Source organism: Balaenoptera acutorostrata, chromosome 14 (assembly GCF_949987535.1).
Source record: "Balaenoptera acutorostrata chromosome 14, mBalAcu1.1, whole genome shotgun sequence".
NCBI classification, from domain to species: Eukaryota; Metazoa; Chordata; class Mammalia; order Artiodactyla; family Balaenopteridae; genus Balaenoptera; species Balaenoptera acutorostrata.
This window is the reverse complement of record NC_080077.1, coordinates 54010506-54030151: the sequence shown is the minus strand read 5'-3', so window position 1 is coordinate 54030151 and position 19646 is coordinate 54010506. Positions and strand designations below refer to the sequence as shown.

Sequence of the window (19646 nt, the reverse complement as noted above, 5' to 3'; positions counted from 1 at the left end):
AACTCATATTTTATAATAATAAAATGGTCTTTAAAATTATAGAGTAGGGAATTCCTGGTGGCGCTGTGGTTAAGAATCCACCTGCCAATGCAGGGGACACGGGTTCGATCCCTGGTCAGGGAAGATCCCACATGCCGCGGAGCAACTAAGCCCATGCGCCGCAACTACTGAGCCTGCGCTCTAGAGCCCGCAAGCCACAACTACTGAGCCCATGTGCCACAACTACTGAAGTCCACGCGGCTAGAGCCCGTGCTCTGCAACGAGAAGCCACTGCAATGAGAAGCCTGCGCACCGCAACGAAGAGTAGCCCCTGCTCTCCACAACTAGAGAAAGCCCGCACGCAGCAAGGAAGACCCAATGCAGCCATAAATAAATAAATAAATAAAATGAAAAAAAATTATAGAGTATATGAATGTGTCCCCCTAAAATTCATAACTGAAGCACTAAACTCCAATACCTCAGAATGTGATTGTATTTGGAGAGAGGGACTTTAAAGAGATAAAGTTAAATAATGAGGCCATTAGGGTGGGCCCCAATCAAGTCTAACTAGTGTCATAATAAGAAGAGGAGATTAGGATACACAGAGAGACACCAGGGGCATGTATGCACAGAGGAGCAACCATGTGAAGAGGCGGCAAGAGAGCAGCTGTCTGTAAGCCAAGGAGAGAGGCCTCAGGAAAATCAACCCTGCCAACACTTAGGTCTTGGACTTCTAGCCTCCAGAACTGTGAGAAAATAAATTTGTTGTTTTATCCAAAAAATAAATAAATAAAATAAAATAAAATTATAGCGTCTATCCATATTGTACCCATTCAAGAATTTCTTTTATGGGGCCTGACATAATAATGGTGCTGAGACAGGGAATATATTTTATTTATGATCTGTCATTTAAATGTTTTCATAATACTGATGAATTTCATAAATATTCTATGAAAGCACAGCTTGATTGTTTTTGCCTCTGCTATTTGAAAAAGTTGACAGTAGAACCAAACTGCTGACACTGATGTTGACATACAGTTTACACTGTATGTGTCTCCTTTATCATGAGTGCCATGTGCGAACCTAAGAACTGGCCCTTTTCAAGCCTGTGCAGGGGAGGCTGCCCCAGGCCTTGCCAGCTTTTCTTGGCTCTACTTGCAAAGGTTGGCTTGCTTCCCCACTGTTCCCCTCCTGAGAACTAAGTGGTTATTATCTGCAAGAAATATTATTTTGCTGTTATTATATGCAAAACAAAATGTAGTTGCTCCAAGGTGGGGTTACAAAACTATTCTCTTTTACTATTGACTCCCCAAAACAATTTTGTCTGGAATAGACTCAATTATCCATCAGGAATCCTTCACTGGAGGCTACTTTGGATGGAAACAAGAACATTTGTATTCCCATATGTGTCAGTAAACATGTTTAAACAAATTAGTCTAAAACTAGAATTTGGATTTTTTTTTCAAGATAAAAGCGAAGTATGACAAGTATGACTGAATATCTGGCATTGGCTCAAAGTTTTGACTTTTACCACTTTGCATATTGTGATTGTCCTAATCTCACCCTGTAAGAAGTTTCAAGTACTTTGACCTAGAAGTCATAGTAGCTAGTGCATTACTGGTGCTTAATTGTATCCTTCCTTGTTATTTCACTTTTATTTAAAGCTCTTTTTTATGCCCATAAGGGAACAATCAGTCCTAGATCTAGGTGATAACTGTTGATGCATTCAGGCTGTGTTTGCTTCATCATGTAGTTTCCCACAGAGAAGCTCCTCAGGAATTTATGCATCGACTTCCTTGCTCACTACAGGACTCCTGGTTGCTTTCTGTGTGTGTAATCATACTCTGGTTACAATTCCACGAATTTACAAAGCCAGCAGATGTTAAACAAAGGGGAGCACCAATTTTTACCTTCAGGCCACCCAAGAACTGATCAACAAAGAGCAAAAGACAGCCAGATGGGTTTGGGCTGTTTTCTGAGGAAAATGGGTATGGAGGTGGGGAATGGAGGAGGGGAAGTCTCCTCAGCCTAATAATTCCCAACCTCTCCTATAAATTAAGTAAACATAAGAAACTTTTCTCAAGAATACATAGGTGGGGACTTACCTGGGGACGCAGTGGTTGGGAGTCCGCCTACCAATGCAGGGGACACGGGTTCGATCCCTGGCCCGGGAGGATCCCACATGCCGCGGAGCAACTGAGCCCATGCGCACGGCTACTGAGCCTGTGCTCTAGAGCCCACGAGCCAAAAAGAAAAAAAAAAAAAAACATAGATGAAAGGGCACGAATTGTTGATCACCTATTATGTGACAGTTGCCTTTATATTCAGTGTATCTCATCTAATCTTCGTAATAGCTCTGCTAAGTAGGTGATTTTACCCCCATTTTTACAATTGAGAACACAGAACCTGAAAGAGGGGAAGTAGCTTGCCCAAGCTGATTTAACTGGTAAAGGACAGAACAGTATTTGAACCCAGGTCTTTCAGACTCCAGAGCTCATAATATTTTCACCACACCATGAGAAAACTAAAGCTGATTGGATGAGCAGTTGGTAGAATGTGTGAATGAGTGTGTGTGTGTGTGTGTGTGTGTGTGTGTGTGTGTGTGGTAGTTAAAGAACAGAAGCATCCAACAGAAATGTATTTATCCATTTACTCTCAGAGCAATCACCCTTTCAAAGACCAGGAAAGATGCATTTCTCCTTTTTAATTATCTGCACACTACCACGTCCTATTTAGAGAAGGAATATCCAAGAATGAAGAATTCGTGTGTGCTGGGAAGTCCATGAGGCATTCTTGTTTTCCTGGGAACATTTGACTTGAGATAATACTGCCGAGAATCAGTGACTCAGTCCCTGAAGTGTTAGCTAAACTTGTTGCACCTGATTTCCAATCTACTCTCAAAGCCACTAAGTCTTTACCTGTTGCTGAGATGATTCACAGAGTATGCAAAGGAATCTAAGGTGAAAAATGTTGAGGATTTTTCACTCTGCACAAAGATTAATCATAGCCCTAGAAGAGGAAAGAAAATGCTGGTGACCAAAACTCTGAATTTATAGGAAATACTGTTGGCTTGAAAGATGTAGATCTAGAGAGTTTGATGTAAAAGGATTATGAAAACCCTTTAAATAATCTTTGTCTTTATAGGAGCTAGCAAGTTTGTCTTTAGTGCTCATTTCTCTGAAAATTGAATTTTGACTTTTATGTGTTTGAGTTATTCTTAAAATTACATTTAAGAATGTTCATTAATTTCTATGAGTATTATTATATGCACAAAACTAACTTACAATAGGTCATAGAAGAGAGTGAATTTCTTTTTCCATTATACTAGGCTAAAACTTCTGCTCTGGTAGTTAGATTTATTGCAGTTATTTTAAAGCATAAATTACTATAGTCATTAATACTGCCTAATTTCCAGAGTACAACTGGAAATTTGCTAGTTTATCTTGAACCACACTCTCTGCTCAGTTCTGCTTATAGACTTTCTCCAATTTTAAAAACAATTATCCAGTGATAATGGTAATTGAAGCATCAGGTTTGCTTCTTTCACGTGACTCAAGCAACTGAGCAGATGTTATCTCTATCAAAAGCGGTCTTACTGTATGGTCTTTGGTGTCTGTGTCTGTCACACTCAGGAAGGTAAGTAAATGTGAGAGTGAAAGTGCACCGATGTAATTCACTTATTTAACATATGGACACCTGCTGTGTGTGAGGCCCTGGGGTATGGGCTGGCAAACCAGTTCAAGCTCTATTGTTGGGAAACTGAGTCTCATTCTCCTGTCTCTGAAGACTGTGCAATACTCACCATTAAAATGAAAAGTTGCCCATTTGCCATTATAATAAGGTAGAAGAATAAATGTTCAAACATGCACAAGACAGAGGCTGAGAGATACAGGAACTTAAGACTCACAGGGGATGAAGGATTTATGATGTTTGAGAGGTCTCAACATTGATACTGCTAAAGGAATTCCAAAGACCACTTGATAATGTTCTATCCATCTATTCTATGGACATATATATGTGTAAAGTACTTAGTGCTGGCATGTATGTGTGTGTATATATACACACACTCAGTGTGTGTCTTTATATGCACACACATATATGTACTTATATGTACTCAGTGTGCATGTATGCATGCATGTATGTGTGTATACACACATATGTACTCATATCTGTGCTCAGTGCTAGATTACTTACTTGGTAAATTAAGCATGTGCTTACAATATTAGCAAAGCAGGGAGGGATGAGAAAGAGAAAAAATTCAGAATATGCCTGGAAGTTTTATGTTATTTCAGAATATTAAAATTTTGTTTTAGAGTTTAGAATTGTTTTTATTTTGAAGGACATATTGGTTGAGGGAGGCATAATCTTTTTAGTGGTTCAAGTGATCATTATACAGACTTCTCTATATTCCTTGTTTAAAGAGCTGCCAGTTGGGGTTGGGGAGGTGGAGGAAAATATGATATGAACTATGGAAAGTAAGAGAGAAATGTGCCCAGTTTATTCTCATGTTCTTCACATGAGTTGGATTCCAGACCCCAAAAGTATCATTTTATCTTCCCTGAAAAGACTTGATTGGTTGATACCACTTTTCAAATGCCCTGTCCAGTTCTATGGAAGTGGTAAGAGTAGTGAACCTTCGAAGGGACTGTTCTTTTATGATTGAGACTCTCATTTTATTTGTTGATGTAGACTACATTTGCTTTGGCTATTTTGGCAGCTTTAATAACTATGAATAACACTTTCTGTTCTTTTTCTGTGCATATTTTCATATAATTTGGCACTAAAGATGAAATTTCAAAGGCAGCATTAGATGCCTTTTGTGTCCTGTTTTATTTTCACTTAGCGTTATAACATAAGCATATTCTCATGTCATTAAAATATGTAAAATAATTTTCTTACTCATTCCCCTATTGCTGGACACTTAGGTTCTTTCTGATTTTTCATTATTAGTAGTAATGCTACAGTGAACATCTCTGTGTGAAACCTCAGTCTCTGGATATTCTCTGTTTGCCCTTCCAGATCCACTCTCCACCCTCCTCTGTGCTCCTGAGAGCTTATTTATAGACTGTGTGGACCAAGCTCTCCTGCCCTCTGGTTTCTAGCTGGGTTCAGCCAATGGGAGGCTTTGGAGGAGAGGGCAGGAGTAGGAGGTGACACTGGAGTGTGGTAGTGGTTTTGTTACTCTGCTGAAAGCTACAGCCTCTTCTACAGCTCAGATCTTGCCAGTTCCAGTACTCACGCCCTCCCCTTGCCTATCTGTCTAGAGGTAGTAATGATTTCCTGCTGTTAGGAGCCCTGGGCTGCTCCACTGCCCTTTATTGATTTTCCTTCACCTTCCCACATCTTGTAAATAGTTCTTTAAACACTCTTCAGTCATCTCTTCTGTGTGTGCCATCTGTTCCCTGCTGGGATCCTGTCTGACATCATCTAAATCTGAGTGGTATGTTCTTTTTATTATATTTTAAGTTAGGGTCTTTGCACTGCAGAAAGGTAAAAGACCATTCAGAATAGGGTAGGGAAGTTCAATTAGATCAGGACCAAGCTGGTGCTAGATTGAATTAAATTACTCTCATAGAGATATAAGCAAATTGCTTTTGGAACAGAGAGAATGGGGCAATAAAGTCTTCCATGCCCTGTGTTGAAAATGCCTGTACTTAAAAGATAAGGAGGATATCTTAGCTGCCAAATGTTTCCAGTTCTCATGTTGCATTTGGATATTATTGGCTCGGTTGATTCATTTTCATTCTGGGATTTTGTGGCTCACCCCTTATATTTTTCCTCCTGTTCTTGGCAGTTTGCATATTCATATATACAGCCTTCTATATCCACTTACACTGTGTTGGCCAAAAAGTTTGTTCGGGTTTTTCCGTAAGATGTTATGGAACTTTTTGGCCAACCCAATATATTCCTTCTTCATCTACATGTTTCTTATGACCTCTTCCTTATAGAAAGCACACTTAGGATTTTGTGAGCTGAGTAGATGCCATGCGTTTGGAATTCCTCCATATATGAGTGATAACTTTCTTAGTCTTTAAATAAAAAGCAAAGCACCTAGCAAACGGTTAATTTCATTCACTTTTGCTTCATTTCGAAATCTTAGAGTCTATAATTTTCCAGAACAAATGCCAAAGTGTTCATCACACTTACTAGGGGCTGTTATTAGTTCACAAATCTTTTCAGTCGAATGATAACGTCATCCATGGCTAATGGGTCATCACTGACCAGACCCCTGACTGACATGGAGTATTGAGGCTTATCCAAGGACTCACCTGGTTGCTCAAAAGTCTAGTCCCTTTTAAAAAATAAATTTTATGTATTTTAGGAAATGTCTTTGTTGATTTGATATTCACATTATATTTCATGCTCTTAGAAATGTGAATTGCTATGAATATATTCTACCCCAGGTATAGAGTAAGGATAATTCACTTACAATTCAATGTATAAAATTCTCACCATTTAGTAATGACCAGTGATGGCAGAAAAGAAAAAAACAAAACCAAAAACCCGGCAGTAGAGGAATGAGAGGGCTTTGATCTTAATCCCATATTTCTCAGTTCCAAATTAGAAAACTTTGGGCAAATCATCTAAACTCTTTGAGCCTCAGGGTATTCATCAGTAAAATGGGAATGATACCAGCCTGCCTAGCTCCCCACCAGGCTGTTGAGAGGCTCCTTAGAAGCAGTGTGTGAAAAGTGTGGTGAGAACTGTGAGGTTTTCTGTAAACCCCATCACCCCTTGACTCATCCCTTGGCTCTCCCCACTTCTTTTCTTGAAGACTTGTAAATTATTTTCCCTTTTCCTTTGGTCTTTTCAAAACTGAGTTGATACATGGCAGTATTCGCTTTTCCCTATCTTTTCTCCATCCTAATCTCCTTGGTGTCCATTCCTCCCCATCTCGGAATTCTGGTCTGAAGCTGGTACGGGGCACTCCCATCCATGTCCCTGTGCAAAGTGACGAGGTGAAAGTGGGGACTCTGGATCCTGGTGCTGCTTTGCATGGCCCCTCCTTCTCGGCTTTCTTCCCCTATCCCTTCAGTCTGTGCCACCTAAATGCCTGTGGGAATTGTGGTAGCTGGATGGACACACCCGTATTTCCTCCTCAGCCACTGCCAACCGGTTGCCTTTTTCTTACAGATGCAACGTATTTCACAGAGGAAGCTCATATGGGATTCCCACATAATTCTAAGTAGTTAGGTCTGGTTGTCTCCATTTAACAGATTAAGCAATGGAGGCATGAAGTTTTTTAATGAAAGTGAGCACTATATCCCAGGACTCCAGAATTGTAGCCAGTGCTCTTTCTACTCTAGCGTCACAGATATCCCAGCAGGGTAGATAGAGAAAAAAATGTTTGCAGCTTTATTGGTTTTTGTGATGTGCTTTCTTTTTCTTCCCTTTTTTAATTTAACATGGTCAAGTTAATGGAATAAAATGATATTTAAGTAGAAGAGGAAATTGAAAAATATTTATTTGTTTAGTGGAGTAAGACAGTATCCTTACATTCTACTTAAAGGTTGCACTTTTTTTAAAAAAAATAAATTTATTTATTTATTTATTTATGTTTGGCTGCGTTGGGTCTTCGGTGCTGCGCGTGGGCTTTCTCTAGTTGCGGCGAGCGGGGGCTGCTCTTCCTTGCGGTGCACAGGCTCCTCATAGAAGTGGCTTCTCTTGTTGCGGAGCACGGGCTCTAGGGCACGTGGGCTTCAGTAGTTGCGGCACACGGGCTCAGTAGTTGTGGCTTGCAGGCTCTAGAGCACAGGCTCAGTAGTTCTGGTGCATGGGCTTCGTTGCTCCGCGGCATGTGGGATCTTCCCAGACCAGGGCTCAAACCCCTGTCTCCTGTATTGGCAGGCGGATTCTTAATCACTGCACCACCAGGGAAGCCCAAGATTACACCATTATAAATATTAAATTTCTAAGATAACATTTCTAAGAAAATTCTATATGTAGAAAATAATGGATTTTTGTTAGGCACACAAATGGATGGCTGTTGAATCGTCAAGTTTGACTCTTACCTGTTGTATGCTCTTTTGAAAGACAGTTGTCTCTAGGGCCTTTTCAGTGTTTGGAGTTGGATAACCAAAGACACTGTCCTGACTTGTGCAACTTCAGTGGAGCAAAATCTCAGAAGTTATTACTCCACCAGACACCTCTCCCATCAGAGCTACTCATGTTCAAGTCCGAACACACACCTTCAGTTGTGTTTTTTCCCTAAGTGGAAATTTGAGTATCATTGAACACAATGTATTTAGGAAATTCAAATATTTTACAAATAAAAATATCCCTAGGGTAATTTCATTTGGGAACTCGCGATGTGAATTATCAAGAGGTTCTGTAGCCCCAAAGCCAAGGCTTGGGCATGGACAGGAACCCAGAGTAGCTGCAGTCAACTTCCCTGAGCATTGAAGCCTGGTGGTGGATCAGAGGGCCGACGGACTAGCCACTTAAAGGAGTCTGATGGTTTATTAGCACAGAGAGGAGAATGTAGCTGTTTCTATCACAATCTTTGTATTTTTGTACCAGTCATGTAGATGAATTTTTTAAAAAAAGGAGATTAATAACAATTTGGGGAAAGAGCCAAAGCAGAAATCTGAAGACTTGGATCTCTACTTATTGGCTATGTTAATTCAGTAAAATCAGTTTTCTTTCCTGGAGCTTAGGTTCCTCATTTATAGTAGGAGGGGGTGAATTTGGTCTTCCATCATAAGGTTTGTTCTTGTCTAAGTCCTCTGACTTATGTATTTGAGTTGATCATTTTCCAGGAAAGTTGGTCAAGGTTTAAGTACAGTAAACAGCAGTGTGTAAGGCATACAGAAACTGAGTTGGTTCTAATGATAAGTAGTTATTTCTACCCTTTTCAGTGAGAGTGTACCTTGATGAAAAGTAGAGAGCCATCAAAGTCATGAGGTAGGTTGGTAAGGTTAGAGTTTCTATACCTCTTATGAGTAGGAAGCTTGTACATCTTGCACAGCTGCAAAAGGGAAAAGAAGGAAACTTTAAGAGTTATGCGTTTAACTTAGACATATAACATGAAGGGTGAATCATATAAATGCTGTTTTGAGGAGTCTCTTAAGATGTATACATCTGTGTCTTAATGTTTGATCGTCATTTCACTAATGCAGCATAGGATCATAAAATTCAACTGAGGAATGTGCAGACAGTCCTATTTGCAGCCTAGAAGCCTTTACTAACAACAAAAATTTGGGGGAAAAATGTAGAAAATTTCTGTGTCTGGCTTCTACGTAGTCATAAAGTATCTTTTGACTTCATAAAATAGCATACTACTTTCTTTACAGGTTTGAGGCATAGTGTCTTCAGCCCTGAACTTGTGGCCAAAATATCTAAATTCTGCTCCTGGTTCAGCCATTTCTGATTGTGTTGCCTTAGACAAATCATTTCACCTCTTTGGAGCTCAGTTCCCTCAAATATGAAAAATGAACCAGTGGGATGATGAAGGGATTTTAATCAGCCTCTTTCCAGATTATATATTCTGTTTGTCTACAGATTCCAGCTTGCTATTGGGGAAGTTGAAGGACATAAACAAATACAAATGTTATCTCCAACATTTACACACCAGCCAATCCCAAATGTTAAAAACCATATCCAGGGAAAGCTAGTTTAACTGAGGGATGGTTCCTAGGAGATGGTTCTCCCAGAAGCAGATACTATGACAAGGATTCAAGTACAGATAGAATTCAGGAAATACTCGTAGGGAGTGAGAAAGTGAGCAGGGAAGGGAAGCCAGCCAGTAAAGGGGGAATGATCACTCCTGTTTCCACTGTGGGTAAATGGAGGTTAGTCCCCTCAGGGACTCCTGAATGTCACTGTAAAAAGTCAGAGCTGTGCTATCCCTGGGGCAGGGGAATTGGAGTATTAGAACAGCAGGTTCTGCAAGTCACTGGTTGAGAGCTGCCCCTGCAGGGCATTGTTTCTCTGGCATTTCCTGCCTCAGGCAATGTGGACTGCTGCAGGCCAGAAAGCCCCCTGGTGGTTGGGAGTGCAGGGTCCCAGGCCACAGTGTCCTGAGGGGATTACAGTGCCTGCCATAATCTGGTTACAGCGGTACGCCAGAGCAGTACAGCGAAACTACTGCCCTGTGGTGCACCAGCTGAAGGTAGGTATGCATCCACGTTTAGAAGGACGCACCACTAAGGGACACTGACGCAGTTCACCAGGAAGTGATGAGCAGCCCTCCCAGCTGCAGAGATTTCCTGTCTAACAATGTTTTCCTAAACACAGTGGCACGTAGCAGCCAGGGAGGGGCAGGCTCCTGAGTGCCTGTTAACCGTAGATCTGGGAGGCAGGCCATGGACACTGCAAAAAGACGTGTTGACAATACACGTGCCATGAATGTAGTCAAAATTGCAGGGCCTAATTGCTGGCTGACTCTATCTGGGACACTTTAAAGGGAGTAGCATCCATGAGAACTTTGTGATGCAAAGGGTGAAACACAAGAAATATGTTTTTATTTTGTAGAAACTCTCCTTTTGATAGAGAAAGCACATTCTCTGAGGTGTTATAAAAGCGTGTTAGGAGATACAGAATTTTTTTCTGTCAGGTTCTATGGAGAATCAAACCAGCTGTCAGCAACATCCTTGACTGATTTTGAAACATCTGGGTTTTAAAATAGAATGTTTGGCACGAGCATTAAATTTTTGTTCCTTCAGCATCACCCAAAGTTTTGTGAAAACTCTATTGCTTTCTAGGTGAAGTTGGCTTTTAAAAATCAATCTTTTTTTCTATGTTTTGCTATTTATACAGTGGAAAAATGTGTTTTCGAAATATAACTATATTTCTGTTAGAAATGTAACTGTGTTTCATATTTCTGTAATAATTAAAATTAATTTAAATATTTAGGCCAGAATTAAAAGCTAAGTGTTTAAAAATGGTTTCTGTACTACTGGTATGGAGAAGCTAGCAGAAGACCTTTGATAATCGGTGTACTTACAATTATTATAAAAAAGGTGTTATTAACAATAATATGCCCCAGTGTATAATTGTCCTTGATTTAGTCACATTGCAAAAGAAAATGATAGTGAAGGCATCATGACTATATTGCTATTAGGTAATCTGCTTACTACAAGATTATTGATATCCAGGTAGGACTAATGGGAAATCCTGCAATCGTTTTCTCATGTCTCCATGTCCATGAAAGGCAGATAAGAAATCAAGAGGGCAGATGGACTCTTTAGGTAAGATCTTTGGGGAAAGGATGTTGAAAAGTGAACTTGAGCTAATCATGAAGCAGAATTTTATGGATTTTTAAAAAGTATGTAAGGAGCTCTTCTAGTCTAGTGTTTCTCAAAATGTGTTTCTTAAATATCCAAATCAGAATCACCTGGAGAAAAAAGCAGATTCCTGTCCCAACGTCCAGGAATTAAAATTTGGTAGGTTTGGAGTAGAGCCTAGGAATCTGCATTTTAACCCACCTGTCAATGTTTGAGAAGCACAGATCTAGCCCAATGGGCATTAGGATATAAAAATCTCAAGAGGGTCTTCCCAAGGTTACCCAGCTGCCTGGTGGCAGAGCTGGGGCCAAAACCAGGTCTCCTGAGTTTAAAGTTCGTTTCTTTACTTTATAATTTTTATAAATATTTGAACCCATATTCCAAACTTATCCTTTGCATAAGTAATGATAAGTAATTATTGACTACAGAACCAAATACAGCAGATGTGTAAAGTCTCAACCCTCTTATATATATAAATATGTAAATGAAATGTATGCAGACTGGAATAATAGGAACAGTTTTGGAAGGCTGGGGTTTACATCCTAAAAAAAAATACAAAACACAACAAATGAAAAGTTCTGGTATGAATGGATTTCCAAAAAGGCTCTGATACGAATGTATCATGATTTGTCACACATATTTTTCCTCTGATCACTTCTTCACTTCCACATCTATTGTTCATATTTGGCAAGTTTGCCACAGATAACTTCCTCCTGCAGTTTTTCATATTCAATCTCCTACGTGTTCCAACCAGCAAATAAACTGCTCAGAGCCAGGTAGTTGATGACTGTCTGGGCTGGTGAGTTTGTGTGATTAGTACTTGGGGCTAGGGAAGCTGTAATTGTGGTTCTCATTCCTGTATGTGACCAGTCAGCTTTGCTCTAAGAGAAAAAATGCTTCCTTGTTCATAAACTACATTTGTCACAAGGCAAGTCTTCCTGAAGAAGTGCAGTGTTGGCCGCGCAGGTGCCAGGTGAGAGCAAGTGTACAGCTCAGCTCAGCACATCGCCTCTGGGAGGAGGGCAACTTGCAGGGCACTTCCTGCTGATGGTGGGTGGTTAGTGTCACCTTTGTTGAGGATGGGAAATTCCATGAGTTTAAACAAGGCTGTGGAGAATCTTCTGTGACCCTCTGACCCTCCAGGAGCCTCTCACAGGCACCTGGGTCCTCTAATTTAGAGGAGACAGAGTCGAGACAAGTTGATTTTGAACCAGGGTTGATTTTGACATCGATTAAAGCAAAAATAGAATTGGGAGACAATTGCTCTACTTTGTCTCCTCTCTTCCCCTTCCTTCTTGTTCTTGTAACTGTATCTTTTTTTTTTTTTTTTTTTTGTGGTTACAAGTGTCTTTATTTTATTTTTATTTTTTAAGAGGAATTTTCCCATTCACTTTTTTTTTTAAAATTATTTTTATTTATTTATTTATTTATTTATTTATTTATGGCTGTGCTGGGTCTTCGTTTCTGTGCGAGGGCTTTCTCCAGTTGCGGCAAGTGGGGTCCACTCTTCATCGCGATGCGCAGGCCTCTCACTATCACGGCCTCTCTTGCTGCGGAGCACAGGCTCCAGACGCGCAGGCTCAGCAATTGTGGCTCACGGGCCTAGTTGCTCCGCGGCATGCGGGATCCTCCCAGACCAGGGCTCGAACCCGTGTCCCCTGCACTGGCAGGCAGATCCTCAACCACTGCGCCACCAGGGAAGCCCTTGTAACTGTATCTTAATCCAGTAAGGATTTCAAGCGTTTACCAGGGGGCATAAAATATAACAAAGTAGCATAATTTACAAATATAGTAAAACAACAAGGAAAAAACAAAGGTGGGACCCAAGTTAATTAAGACTAAATTTGCTGATCATAATGACCTACCCACTAGTATGACTGGGCCTCAAAGTTGGTGCTGAGTTTTCTAACACTCTCAGTAAAACAAGAAATGGTTTAAGTTACACAGTTCAGTCCTTAATTTAGAAGAGACCCATAAAGAGAATTACAACACTTCTTTTTATTCAGATCAGAATTGTCTCGGGGGCATCCTTATAAAGAGAATTCTAAGATCTAAGGAACAATGTTATTGACAATTTCTTAAACTAGACTAAACAACAAATTTCCTGGGGTGAGGGGTGTTTCTTAAAACCCCTAATGTTGACTTGGAATATAATTTAGTTAAGGCAATTCTGCAGGAGGCCAATACAAAGCAATCTAGGAATTGATATGCGAATTAATAAAACGACAATATGAAGTTGTAGGGATTTAAAGAATGTGTTGAACTATTAGAATTTCCACCAACACTGAGAATAATTATCACTGGAATTGCAAAAATGCTTTGAACTCTACTTGGAAAGAAACATCTTGACAAATACAAGGAGAGGTGAGGAAGAAAAAAGAAGCTGAGGAAGATAAACTCGTAACCTGCCTTCATGTGCAGGAGAGACAGAAGTTTCCAAGTTTCCTCATGGGGCCTGAAGCATGGGGCAACTGTCCCTTCCTCTGTACTCACAGCCGACCCCTCCAGAGGCCCTCCCTCCTCTCCCCTGCCTGGCACTCTTATTACCAGCATCCCCTTGTACTCTTGAAAAGATCCTTGTTTGAACGATAAGTTATAAGGTCACCCCACCATGCACTAACTACACTGCCTTTTCTAAGCTTAAACTTAAGGCCCTGCTGCCACATTGGGAGACTGGTGAATTACATGCACTTCTTTTCTGTGTATGTTGAAAAGCTTCCCCAGAGGTCTGAAAATCACTTCATGCGTATTTTTGCTACCTACATCTTTGCACCTCCAACTATTTCTGGGCCCTGAACTACCCTGGGGCTCATGCAAGAGCTAATGCACTGCAGTTAAATGTGAAGAAGGGAGGGGAGATTTGATCCCCTTTTCCACCCTGTCCCTCTCCTCCATCCTGGCCCAGGAACTAAGTATTCTTCATAAATTGTTGGCAGTTGTTTAATTGAACTACTTCCTTCTAGCTCTATTATTAGCGATTTCAGAGCAAACTCTCTTATGGTTCAAAGATATCTTGAATATATAATTTTATGTGTATTAAGACATTTCATTTTCAGCAGAAGCCTCATAAAAAGGGGAATACACTTCAATTCAGAGTAGAACAGTAACTTCTGGCATCAACCATCAATCCGTGTGCAGAGAAAAATACCATCTGATGTACGGCCTTGTGAATTACATTAAACTTTTCACTTTATAGGTTCAGATTGGCAAGTTTATTTCTCAAGCCCTTTCTATTTATGTCCTCTCCTAATAATTAGTAAGATGCCACCATACAAGAAACAGTATTTGGGTTATAGCCATCTTGTGAAAACCCTAGCTTTATACCACAGAGGTGTCTAGCTAAGAGAAAAATCAGTGTCTTTCACAGTTTTATCCAACTTAAAATAAAAATAGAATTCTTTACTAGGATACCTAGGAATATTTAGTACTTCTAAACTTTTAAAAAAGGAAATACCTAAGCAGAAAAATAAACACTGGCATAACGCTGGTACCGATTTCACCAATTTCTAAATTGCCCAGAGTTTAGTTTATATTTTTGCTCACCTGTTTATCCTCAGCTCAGTACTAAGGTTGCACTTTGAATTAAAATTCCTTTCCCCAAAACTTCCTTCATAGTTTCATCTGTCTTTCATAATTTTAAAAATCTTTCTTTTTTTTAGGTTAAAAATTGCCTTTTGTTGATGTATGATTTGTATTTATTTGATTACTAGGGAAGTAGAAATTGCCTCATATGCTTATTGGCTACTTATTTGTATTTCTTCTTTTGTGGAATGTCCTTTGCCAATTTTAATATTAGTGTGTTTGTATTTTCTTACTGATTTGTAAGAGTTTAGGAGTAAAATTAAAGTGGGCAGAGGACGTTTATTGGCAATATGCTTTTTCTTTTTTTTTTTTCTTTAATGAATAGCCCAGTTTGCTTTTTTTTTTTTTTTAAAGAAATTCACGTTCTTTTTATTTATTTATTTATTTATTTATTTATTTATTTATTTATTTATTTATGGCTGTGTTGGGTCCTCGTTTCTGTGCGAGGGCTTTCTCTAGTTGCGGCAAGTGGGGGCCACTCTTCATCGCGGTACGCGGGCCTCTCACTATCGCGGCCTCTCTTGTTGCGGAGCACAGGCTCCAGTCGCGCAGGCTCAGTAGTTGTGGCTCACGGGCCCAGTTGCTCCGCGGCATGTGGGATCTTCCCAGACCAGGGCTCGAACCCGTGTCCCCTGCATTAGCAGGCAGATTCTCAACCACTGCGCCACCAGGGAAGCCCTGCTTTTTCTTAACATGGTGAATGGAACCACTTTTCTTTTACAAAATTCAAGTCTATATGTCCAATTAAAAATTTTTTATGAACCATAGTAGTGTTCCAAATTTTGTCAAAATTAATTCTTTGAAAAAAATACTATGAAATAAACCAATCAATTGCTTCAAAATTCAAGGCATCCTGGTAAGACAGAGATCACATATTTTTTTTTTAGTTTGTCGTCTTAAGTTATATTTTAGAAAAATAGTAATTATTTACCTCTTTATATACTAGAAGTGTGAGTTTTCTTTCTTGAGCAGGAATTGGAAGTAATTTATACAACATATGTTAGCTGGATATTTTTGTGTGTGAGAGAGATGGTTGAGTCCTTTTTGACATTTACTTTTATGAATTATATATATATATGAATATTTTATCACTTTTTATTTTTTGCATAATTTTCTAGTCTAATTGAATCCTATAATGAGAGGTTGTATTGTATTTCTGTTGTATTGTGATTTTTGGCTTTTTTCAGCTGCCATAACTTGTCATTAATGTTGAAATCAACTTTATTTCATAATTACTGTTAAAGTAATTTAAGTGCTCACTCTTTTGGCAGAAGAAATTATTATTTTTTATGTCTGTAATTGATTTTAATTGAAAATAATCCATAGATTTAGATAAATAGTTTAATTAATTTTATCCCTGAAGCCTGTTGTTGTTCAAGGACAAATAGCATTAAGATGAATCATTTGTAAGATGGACCTATAAAGAAAACTGTATTCTGATTAGACCTACCAAAGAACAAATATTCTACTGTTTGGAGATGCTGGGTTTTAAGGGCTTGGTAACAAAGCAGAAAGTATTATTATAGAAATTACCACAGGTTCCTTGGTGCTTCCTTATTAAATCACAGCGTCTGAGGCAGCGGCATGGTGTAATAGCTCTCATGTCCCCACCCCCCACCCCCCCACCCCCGCCCCCGCTTCCTATCCTCTCTCTTTCTTCACTTTCCTTTCCTCTTCCCTTCTTTCATTTCTAATTGTGGTATAGCTTACACAGAGCAAAGTACCAAAATATTAAGTACAGCTATTACTTATTATCAGTACAGCTAGTTTATTTTTTATGTATTTTTGTACCTATGTAATCACAACTCAGATAAAAATGCAGAACAATGCCATCACCCCAGAAGGCTTTCTTGTGTAATGCCCCCTTCCTCCACCAATGTGAAAATAACTGCTATTCTGGCCTCTGTTCACCATGAATTAACTTTACTGTTTTTATCTTTATATCATTGGAAGCATATGGTATGTGTCTGGCTCTCACTCAATATTACATTTATAAGAGTCATCCATATTTTGCATAAAAATAGTTATTGCTGTGTAGTATTCTATTATATGACTGTGTCATAGTTTATTTTATACATTCTATTGTCACTGGACCTTCGGGTTGTTTCCAGTTTTTCACTATTATGTATAAAGCTCCTATGAGCATTCTTGTATGTGTCATTTGACAAACATAAATATCTGTACTCATATCTGTTGGGTGTACTCAATATTTGAATGGCTGGGACGTAAGGCAAACATATGCTTAGCGTAGTAGATACTTCCAAACTATTTTCCAAAGTGATTGTACCAACTTACATTCCCACCAATAGTGTATTAGCATCCTGGTTGCTTGTCAGTCCTTTTAATTTTGGCCATTCTGGTGTGCACTGGTGGTTGATAGTGTATCTTGTTGTGTTTTTTTTTTTTTTTTTGATGTGCACCGTTTTTAAAGTCTTTATCGAATTTGTTACAATATTGCTTCTGTTTTATGTTTTGTGTTTTTGGCCGTGAGGCATGTGGGATCTTAGTTCCTTGACCGGGGATCGAACCCGCACCCCCTGCATTGGAAGGCGAAGTCTCAACCACTGAACTGCCAGGGAAGTCCCTCGTTGTGGTTTTAATTTATCTCTTTTCCCTGATGACTAATGATCTTGAAAACCTTTTCATAAACTTACTGGCCATTTGATATCCTTTTTTTGTGAAGTGACTATTAAATATTTTACCCATTTCAGAAAATGGATTGTTTTCTTTTTTCTTTTTTAAAATTTTATTGGAGTATAGTTGATTTACAATGTTGTGTTAGTTTCAGGTGTACAGCAAAGTGAATCAGTTATACATATATCCACTCTTTTTTAGATTCTTTTCCCATAAAGGCCATTACAGAGTATTGAGTAGAGAGTTCCCTGTGCTATACAGTAGGTCCTTGTTAGTTATCTGTTTTATATATAGTAGTGTGTATATGTCAATCCCAATATCCCAGTTTATCCCTCCTCTCCCTTACCCCTGGTAACCATAAGTTTGTTTTCTACATCTGTGACTCTATTTCTGTTTTGTAGTTAAGTTCATTTGTACCCTTTTTTTAGATTCCACATATAAGAGATATCATATGATATCTGTCTTTCTCTGTCTGATTTACTTCATTCAGTATAACAATCTCTAGGTCCATCCATGTTGCTGCAAATGGCATTATTTCATTCTTTTTTGTGGCTGATTAATATTCTGGACTGTTTTAAAATTATTGATTTATATGCATTCTTTTATATCTTTTATATATACCAAGAACGTATATGCATATATACAAGTATGACATTAATTTATCAATCTTTTCTTTCATAATTCTTTTATGTTTACTGTTTTGGAAATCTTTGCCCACCAAATAATAGACATGTAGTAAATATTTAATAGATGAATGAGCTATGGGAACAAGTATATTTTCCACATCTTATAAGTAGTATTTCACAGCACCAGTTACTTCTATTTGAGGTGTTGTATCTATATTATTTATATTTTCTCTCCAGTCTTATTTCATGGAAATAAACTAAGTTTTATAATGTATTGATGGCTGTTTCCCACAAACTCTGTGTCCCTGCTGTATGGGAATGTCTCCTGCCTCCATCAGGAGGTTGGGAAACACCTGTTAAGGACAGCTGACAAGTCTGGGTGAGGTGCTGTATGTCATGTGTAGCTGAAGATAAGCAAGTGTTTCTTTATTCACTAGTGATGAATCACCCAAGTTTGCCTGGCTCTGACTGAGCAGCCAGTGCCCTCCACATGTACACGCTCCATACTTAGGTGTCTTCTGCAAACGACATCTTTCTTCTCTGCTTTTTTGGTCCACTCTTTCTAGAAGCACCTTTACTATGAACTTGTACACTTTACACTTGATTCAGCTTCCCTGGCACCATATTTCTTTGGCATCTCTGAACACTGCTTGCTAATAATTGTCTCTAACATTGTTTATCCTTCGCTTTGTCCTGTTTACCCTTATGTTTTCCAAAGGTTCCATGTCTGCTATCTTTCTTAGAAGTACAAAACAGCATCTTACACTCATGAGTGTTCACTACTCATTGTTTACTAAATATTTATATTTTCTGTGTCATGCCCATTTCCATTTATCACAGACAATTGAGTAAACATTTTTACTCAACTGGTAAACATATTGGTAAACATTTTTTTTCTTTCAAACCTCCAAGCTTCTCTTATGTTCTTATAAGATTATCTTAAAGTTGTTACCAAGGGATTGTTTTAAGCGGCCGAATTCTAGAAAGCTGGGCATCAAAACACCTTGATTTTCATTCCTGGCATCATTAAGCACCCTATCTGGTAAAGAAAAAATAAAGTGATTTTAAGTTATTTCCGAAATATAAGCTTGTTTTCTAAAGTAAAGCAGTTTCTAAACAAGTAATTTGTTTATTTCATAATAGTGCATTCAAGTTAAATGAACCATGTAATTTCTGCTTATGGATGTTAAGTTAAAAAGCAAACATTTTAAAGAAACTTGACAAGCTTAATCTTTCAAAGAAGAAAAAAAAGAGTATTTCTTATTTGGTAGTGCAATGCCTTAGGGAGGTTATAGTGATAGTGTGTTAAATGCACACAGCAGGAATTGATACTAATCACATTTTTTTTTTTTTAATTTTTATTTATTTATTTATTTATTTTTGGCTGTGCTGGGTCTTTGGTTCGTGCGAGGGCTTTCTCCAGTTGCGGCAAGTGGGGGCCACTCTTCATCGCGGTGCGGGGACCGCTCTTCATCGCGGTGCGCGGGCCTTTCACTATCGCGGCCCCTCCCGTCGCGGGGCACAGGCTCCAGAAGCGCAGGCTCAGCAGCCGTGGCTCACGGGCCCAGCCGCTCCGCGGCATGTGGGATCCTCCCAGACC

At 39.0% G+C, this 19646-nt stretch overlaps 1 protein-coding gene across 2 annotated transcripts in view; it reads left to right on the top strand.

The window, feature by feature from the left end:
• CRYBG1 (crystallin beta-gamma domain containing 1) overlaps positions 1–19646 on the top strand; it is a 232880-nt gene that overhangs the window by 32832 nt on the left and 180402 nt on the right. The gene's annotated exons all lie outside the window — the stretch shown is intronic.